Source organism: Rattus norvegicus, chromosome 13 (genome assembly GCF_021556685.1).
Source record: "Rattus norvegicus strain SHRSP/BbbUtx chromosome 13, alternate assembly SHRSP_T2T, whole genome shotgun sequence".
Classification (NCBI taxonomy): domain Eukaryota; kingdom Metazoa; phylum Chordata; class Mammalia; order Rodentia; family Muridae; genus Rattus; species Rattus norvegicus.
The window spans coordinates 83,329,186-83,337,991 of record NC_141546.1 but is presented as its reverse complement, the minus strand read 5'-3'; positions in this window follow the sequence as shown (position 1 = coordinate 83,337,991).

Genomic DNA, 8,806 nt, shown 5'->3' with positions numbered 1-8,806 from the left:
CTATTCCCAGGAGGACAAACCTAAGCTAGGAGTTAAGAAGTCTTAGGGCAGAGCTGGGGAGGAAGAAAAATCCAAGCGGAAAACACGATGAACAATATCTCAGACGCAAAATGTTCTTATGGAGACAATTTTTATTTTTTGCATCTCTAGACTCTGAACAATTCACGTGTCTAATCAGCAGAATAATTGATATGCTATAGGTATATCATGGAGCAAATTACCACTGTGGATAATTTTGAGCTAAAGAAACCAGACACAAATCATAATATAGACAGAGAGAGAGAGAGAGAGAGAGAGAGAGAGAGAGAGAGAGAGAGAGTCTGGTATGTTTTATTTGGGCTTCTATCTTAGTGTTCACAGAGATATATTTGCCTGTAAATTCCTTAATCTGCATGGTCGGGGCTATCCGCTCCTGGCATGCACATTGGTCTACTGCAATTAAAGCTAAGCCAAAGTCTGAACGGGGCTGAAAATCTCAATAGATGAGAAGAGACTGAGGATTGGAAAGACATTAATAAAGGAGATGTCATTTCTAGAAATGCCAAGCATCTTGGTCGTGAAATAAAAAGGAAGGAAAACACCACACAGTCATGATGCCGATTGAGTCTCCCGTCCCCACCTGCAGCCTACCCTAACTCCCAAGTAATCTGAGTCAAACTTTCTAGAGTTTATGAGCTTTCAGGAAACTCACACAGTCAGTTGAGACAAGATGTCGGTAAGGGTTTGGTTAAGCAGTTTAAGGCTGCTTGGCACTGTGCGAGTAATTGAAATACAGCTTAGCCATGATGCATTTTACCTTGTTTGAAAAATTCTCTCTCGATCTACAGAGAAAGTTACATAGGCTGATTCCATACAGAGGGACTGAGAGATTTGCTGGGAGGGACAAAGGGGAGGAGGGTTTTGTCTTGTTTGGCTGGGCTTCCTCAACCATAAAGCAAGCAGGGAAAATGGACAGAAAATTAGCTCGTCCTTAGCATTCGTGAAGGTAATTCTTTCTTCCGTTAATGACCTTTTCAGGAGCACCCACTAGGTGCCAGGCCCTGTGATGAGTTCTGGCGATACAAAGTCAAGGAGAACATCTTTTAACCAAATGTGTTAAACTAAGCTATCTTAAACCAACATGTTAAGCCGTCTCACGTAGAAGTGTGGTTGTTGGAGAGAAAAATATCGCACGTGTTGTGGGAGTTGGGTGGGGTCTCGGACAGCCCAGCTAATGGAATTGCGGACTCGGATGCTCTGGACTGTAGTCAGCGAGCCAATAGCCTGTTTCTTAGAACATCCCTAATAGGATTTGCCTGTAACAGCACAGAAAGGATTTGGCAAGCAAATTACTGATGGAAACAAGGGAAGTGTTAGCCTAGTTAAGACTGAGGAGCTTTAGAAAGAGCATTTGCATTCAGACAAAGGATATGCTAATTATAACTTAATCTTAGCCACTTGTTAAAGCAGTTACAAGATTTCCCAACATAGATACTGCTGTTCTCCCCTTCTCTATTAGGAGGCAGCGCGACTGAGGGCACCTTGGTTTAATAAAACTGTGCATGTATTTTAAATGCTCAAGCTGAGGCTTAGCATCTCTCCTAAAATGTTAACATTTCTAAACCAACCAGACATTCCTTGGGAACCTCACCATTTCCATCTGGCCCCACCCTCACACTGCCAAAATCTGTTTCTGGTCACTTGGTTCCTCAAAGCAGAAATTGAAAAAAAAAAAAATCTCTCTACATTCTCTTTTCTGCCTCAAACCAAGGTAGTCACCAATCCAGCTGATTTTGTACTACCCTCAAGCTTTCTCACCTGCATCCTAGGATTGCAATTTCTAGCCCTTGTCATATCCCACTGAACTGTTCATAGGAATTCCTGTTCTTATCTCCTGGCTTTCCTCCACTACCAAGACCTCTAAAATAAAACTCCTAAAGACACAAATCTAGTCACATCATCCCTTCAAGGAGGAAGAAAATAAAGGCTTACCAATACACAACTGGGCAAAGAATATGACCAGATGTTTCCTTCGGAGGGAAGGAAAAGAACTCTCCCTTGTTCATCAATGGTAAGAGAAAAAAAGTGTGTTAAAACTACATAGGTTCACCTATCAGATTTTTAAAACTACCAACAACAATAACAACTCATAATAATTTCTGCTGGGGACACTCTAAGGGACAGACACTTTCGTGTATCCCCAGTGGGCCTGTGAATTGGAGGGATCCAGTAGAGAGTTATGAGACACCACGCCTCAAAATCGTAAACAGAGAGCCACAGTTCCGTGTCTAGTGTGTTATCCTATACACAGAGAAAAGCAAAGAAGTTCTCCTAAAATAGGAAAATGACAGAACGCACTATTGAACATTCACAGAATGGGATTCATGTAGCTGTCCTTAAAAGGGAGGAGAAAAATAAAAGGGGGGAGGAGAGGAAGGGGAGAGGAAACATTAGCCCTCTGCTTCCTGGCCCACCAAGATGGATGGAGCCACAGCCTCCTGCTCACACTGTGATGACCCTTGTCACTCCAGCTGCCATTTTCCCCACAACGGCGGGCAGTAATTTGAACAGAGAAGTTGAAAGGAAGCGTCTCCTCCTCTAAGAATGAGAAAAAAATATTAATATGGAAAATTGGTAATACAAGGCAGTGCTGTTGCTGGGGCAACACGAACCATGGGATTTTGAGACCTTCAGAATGGGTTTACAGAAAGACTGGAGGAGAGTTTAGGGTCCTGAGCTAGAAAAGCCCAAGAATGCTGGGAGTAGAGATTAATAGAGCTCTCTGGTAGGAGTACACAAGACCAGAATGCTGTTAGAAACAGAATCTGTAAATGTTGTGCTTCTGAGGTCCCACATAGGAAGAGGACTCTACGGGAAGGTGAGAGTTAGGCTTTGTGGATATACTCTAGGAAGAGACAGTCTGGCTCTATGCTGCCCTTGTGCTGGACGTTGAGCAAGGCTGACTTAAGACTTGATCAAACAGTCCAGGCACTGTGGTACACACCCTTAATACTAGAATGCAGGAATCAGAGGCAAGGCAATTTCAACAAGTTTAAGGCCAATCTGATCTCCATAGTGAATTCTGGGTTATGCAGAGATACATGGTGAAACTGTGTCTCAAGAAAGCTGAGGAAACAGCCAGACACATGGTGGCACACGTATGCCTTTAATCCCGGCACTCCAGAATCAAAGGCAGCTTGGTGTACAAGACAAATCCCCGGGCAGCCAGGGCTATACAGATGAACCTTGTCTTAAAATAACAAGAGAGAAAAAATAAAAAAAGAAAGAAAAGAAAGCTAATTAAACAGCCTTTCAAGACGGCTCAGTGGATAAGGTCACCTGTTGCCAAGCAGTGTGATATAAATTCAATCGTCGAAACACACATTAGAAGAACACAATTAACTTTTTCCACATGTGCCATATCTGTTCATTTGTGTGGGCCTGCATGTACACATGTGCTCGTGAACATACACACAAACACACACACACACACACACACACACACACACACACACACAAAATGTAGTTTTTTAAAAATAGTGGTATACTGATTTAAATGTATTGTGCACAGGAAATTCAAGAAAGCATATTATTCAGGTTTCTGTATGGTTGTTATTCATTGTGTTTTGCTGGATTTATAGTGATAATTCTGAGCATCACATGAGGCAGAAAGCTATAAATATTGCATTTGGATTTGGTAAGTAGGCACATTTCAGAGATACAGCCATAGACCAAGAAGTGGTAGTTGTTAAAGAGAGTTCACCATGCTTTGAGTGGGACAATGGGAATGGGGCATTGAGGATAAGACCCATCCAGCCAAGGAGCTACAGGGATGGCCAAGCAGTGAGCCTAGGAAAATGTTTCATCATGTAGTCACTCAGACGTGATGACAGCTGTACATCAAGCTACATATCAAGCTGGCAACAGCACCTGGCATCAGCGATGTAATGATGTTTACAGATATACAGAATGTAAGAGTTACAGGGTCACAGAAGCTTTGCCAAGTTTCCAGGAAAGAAAAATACTGAATCGAGGCCATGTGTGGCAAGGTTTGAATCCTTGCAGTGGGGGTGGGAGCATGAGGCAATAACTTCTTAGATGGGGAAGCAAAGTAACACTTCTGATGTTCATAGATGGGGATGCTGGCCAAGGCTAGCCCTTAAAAGGGGCTACCCACCTATAGCTTCCACCTAAAGTCAATGTTTATATTTTCTCAAAGGCACTGACAGCTAGAGACCTAGTGTTCAAAGCCACGAGCCTATGTGGGGATTCTGTGGACTCAAAGCACAGCAGTCTGCCTCTAGCTTCTATAGGCGCATGGGCATTCTCATATTGCAGAACAAATTCTGACTTCTGGGGCGCCTATCGTTTACCAGTCATAACCCTAGTCAAAAATCTAAATGCTCACCTGAGACACAAGGCAAACTCTTAGCTTGGGGACTGTAAAAGTCACAACTCGTTAACTCGTCCCCTATACACAGGCACAGAGTAAAAATGTCCTTTCCAAAAGTACGAATGGAGATTAGCAGTGGAAGATTGGGTCAAAGCAAGATAGAAGCCCAGGAAGGTGAATCCTGCACCTCACGTCTGGCACTTTGACTTCTGATGATGTTGCCTGTGTTCTAGGGGAGCTTATATAGCACCACCCCTATGGTTGTCCTGACTACAAAACACCCAGGCTGTCTCCTCAGTCAACTCTACTCCCTCCGTGCCTGCAATTTTCCTTGGCAGGCAATTCCACATACATTCCTGGAATCTCCCACATCCTGGCGTCTACACTAAGACTTCAGACCTTTTTATTGTTTAGTTTTATTCCACTGGGCGTGTTTACCACAACTTGGTTATCTGTTCTCCTGATGACAGACATTGGGCTTGCTTGCATTTTGAAGAAATTATGAGTAGAGCTACCACGATCACTTAATTTTTTTTTAAATATGTAACTTCCTTCGCTAAGTAGCTAGCAGTAAGATCTCTGAGACGCTGGGGAGGTACACATATGACATCATACAAAAACCTTCTATCGGATTTCCAAAGCCTGCTGCTATTTTACCCTCCAACAATGAATCAGAGTTCTCTGGTTGTCCCACATCCTTGTTTGATTTTGTTACTATTTTTGCTTTTAGTGACTATGTAATGGTACCTCATGTGGTTTTACTCCCATTTCCTTAATGACCAAAAATGTTGGGTCGTTTTTCGTGTGTTTATAACTCACTTACATATTTTCCTCTTCGGAAAAGCTATTTTTGTCTGCTGCCTGTTTTCCATTGACTTGTCTTTTTTCCAGGGGCTCTGTGTAGGGTCTGAGAAAAGCCCTTTGTCACAGACAGATCAAGAACATTTCCCCATCTAATGCTGTCCTATCGATGTCTTCATTGTTTTGCTTTGAATTGCATTGATCTATTCATTTGACAGTGTTTTCTGCTGATGAATTGAAGTGTTAATGATTGTTAATTTTTCAGTCTCCTTTTGTGGTGATTATTGACAGCCCTATCGCCGAAATAGCTTGCGAAAATATTCTGCTCCTTTTCTAGATGTCTTAAAGCTTTTGCAGTTTACTCTGAGCAGAAAGTGGATCTCTCACGTGTGTAAAGTTCTGTGATTGATAAAACATTGAAAGATAGTAGTGTGGAGAGTACCTGCGGCCAACTGGTTTGTACTGGGATAGCCTACCTGAGTATGCCCTTTCCTGTGGCTATAAGGTGGAGTTGGTCAAAGGTGAAGCTTCATTGGAATATGCTGTGAAGCAGTATCCACTATTTGGGGGGGGGCAGCAAATGCTTTAGAGGTGAAAAAGGGATGCAAAGAGAGAGACAGGTCCCAGCTTCCCTTCTGCCCTCCCTGTTCCAAGTTCAGCCCTTTTGACAGCTGGCCCTTGTGACCAGAACTCACCACAATCCCACAAGACTTATTAATTCAAAGATGCAGTGGTCTATCAGAACAAGCAGCTCTAATACATTCTCTGCCTGTCTGTGTGGCTTTGGATCCCTAACCAGGGATTTCCCTGCAAGACCCTGCTTTTTTTTCCACAGTGCCAATGTTGACTTCGAGGTCATTTCTGTCCTCTCTCTCCTCACTGGACCTTCATTCCCCACCTCCTTCCCTCGTGCTGATGCATTCCCAGTTGGGCCACGCACGTTGCAGCCCAGCTTCCTGGATGGAGTCCTCCCCAGCGCAATGACCAAGTAGCATACACAGCAAGTGGGTGAATCAAGTGGTTAAAAGCGCGGTGCTGCAGGTTCCGAGACAAGCGTTGCTTAGCTGCTTCTATTGCTCCTCAGAAGCTACAGGGCCGCCCTGTCGGATTAGGTGGTGCTGGGGAGAGTAGAGCACTTCATTCTTACTGCTTGCTAGACCGATTTAGGAAAATCATCGTCATATTCTTTCACAGGGTCCGCGAGGGTTTCGTCTATGTTTGTTCTTTCTCCGCCGAGTGGTTCTCAGGCTCCCGTGGAATGGATCTCTATAGCGTGCTTTGAGAACTTATGTATCTCCTCGACAGAGAAACATTAGCAACCTCACAATCACCACCATCGACTCTTACCATTTCCATGAAGTGAAGTAGGACCACAGCTTTATAGACGCAGGTAAAATTGGTTTTAAAGTAAAGAAAGAAGCTAGCAGTCAGGCTGCCGTGCGGTTTTGAATTCTCTATAGATTTGTGTTATTTTTCTTATACCGATTCCCCTTGACCACATAGCCAAGAGCTGGCTGAACCACCCCTTCCCCTGAGAGAATTAATGCATATTCGGGTTAGGAAGTTTTGTCTGGGTCTTGCTAAGCATCCTGTCTTGGGCACACCACATGGTATCCCGTTCGGGATAGTGGTCTGTGAGAGCAAAACCAACAGAGTTCTTCTGACGACAGGAGCTCAGTCACGTGGGGCTGCCCCTTTTAAACTAATTGATGTGGCTGTCCACTGTCTTTCATTTGCCTTGCTGATGGGGAAGATGGAGAAGGGGGAGGTGGGCAGGGGTGGGGGTGGGGTTGCTGAAACAACTACAGAGTGAGGCCAAAACATGATCAAACCGAAACGCCCTATTCATTGGGCAAGTCTAGAGTGCAACCTGGTTGGAGGGTTCCAACAAATTCACAGGCTTCCTCTGTAAATGATGCAATTGTCCTGCAATACTGCTTCACATACAGACATGAGCTTCTCTGTCAGGACTCGGGACCTGACACTGAAAAAGCTGGTTGCCGGACTGATCCACTTATACTCCTTTACCCCCCATATTTTATTACACTCAAAACGATTTTGCTTTTTACAAAGCAGTAAAGCTTTGAAAGAGACTACTGTGTGCTCACTAGGATTTATTTATAGCTTGAAATGATGTAAAATATGCTATTTACAGTTGACACTCCATATCCTAAAAGAAGCTGTATGTGTAAAACCTTACATATTCATTTACATATTAATTAATCTTGTACCATAGTTAGTATCTTTAACTATTTAGAATCTGAACCTAAGCAGAGTTCTTTTATCATTGGTGCTTGAGAGCCTGAGGGTCAGATGTGTCAGTGAGAGTGTAGTAAATTTCACAGTAGAATCTGGTAAAAATTGCTGTAGGGATGTATCGGTGAGTTTTTGCTACACCGCTTTGTGCTCCTGGTGGGATCTTTGGATCCACGGATGAAAGACACATACGCACGAGCTTAGTTTTAACATGCCTTACTAGCTCAGTGGCTGGGCACTTCTAGGCCTCCCAAGGCTAGCATACCCTTCCCTCAGGTACTCCTGGCTCCACACCTTCTAAATCTACTTTTAACTTTGCTGCCCTGTTACCTCCTGTGAAGTCCAAGATGTTTCTGGGCAGTCCTTCCAGGGTCGTTTTCCCTTTACCTCCTACATTTCGGATGACCTCCCCTCTGCTGCTCTAAATCTGTTCTGTCAAGAGTCCTGCCCCACCTCCCTTTTCAGAGGCATTGGTGGTACCAGCAGTTCTTTATTGACAATCAAATCCAGCTGGGGGCAGGCTTCCTTTAACCTGTGTGTGGGACACTGCAAAAAAAGTTTTGGATTTTTTTGGGGGGTGGGGCTGGGGACCAGGGGGATAATACAGTTTGCAAGAGAACACTAGTTGCAACATAGCAACAGAAAAGAATCCATTCCTTCTGCTAGAGAGTTTTGGAAATAAATGCGTCATATGATAGTTCTTTTCTTTTCCCTCTGCAACAGATTGGCTTACAGACATCCATTTTATTTGGGTCCTTATGCAAATTATTTCATCGGTTTTTTTTTTTCTGTGTGTTTGTGTGGTGGTGGTGGTGGTGGTGGTGCTAGTGGTGTGTGTGTGTGTGTGTGTGTGTGTGTGTGTGTGTGTGTGTATACCAGAGTTAAGACATATATCAATTGCTCAATTGCTCTCTACCTTTTATTTTGAGACAGTATCTCTCCCTGAACATAAACTCATCTACTGAAATAGGATGACTGACTTGTGAACTCCAGGGACCCACCTGTCTCTGCTTCCCAGAACTGGGGTTGCAGATGTGCACTGTCATAACTAACTTTTACAGGGTGCTGGGGATTCGAACTCAGGTCCTCATGAACTGTTCAGCAAGTACATTACCCTCTAAGCTATATCCTTAGCTGTTTTCTTTATTTTCCCAGCAGGATGGACAGTCCTGGGATATGTTGTATCTGAATTGGGAACTATACCACAGAGAGTTCACAAAAGGGAAACGCCACACATGGACCCTTCTGAAATGGTCATATATCGTTTTCCTGCCAAGTTGAAGAAAATCTTATGAAGATCGTCCAAATGTGTCCTTTCAAGTACTCCCTCAGCACATTACTTTAATATAGAAAGTAAGTATAAAGCAGAAAAGGCTA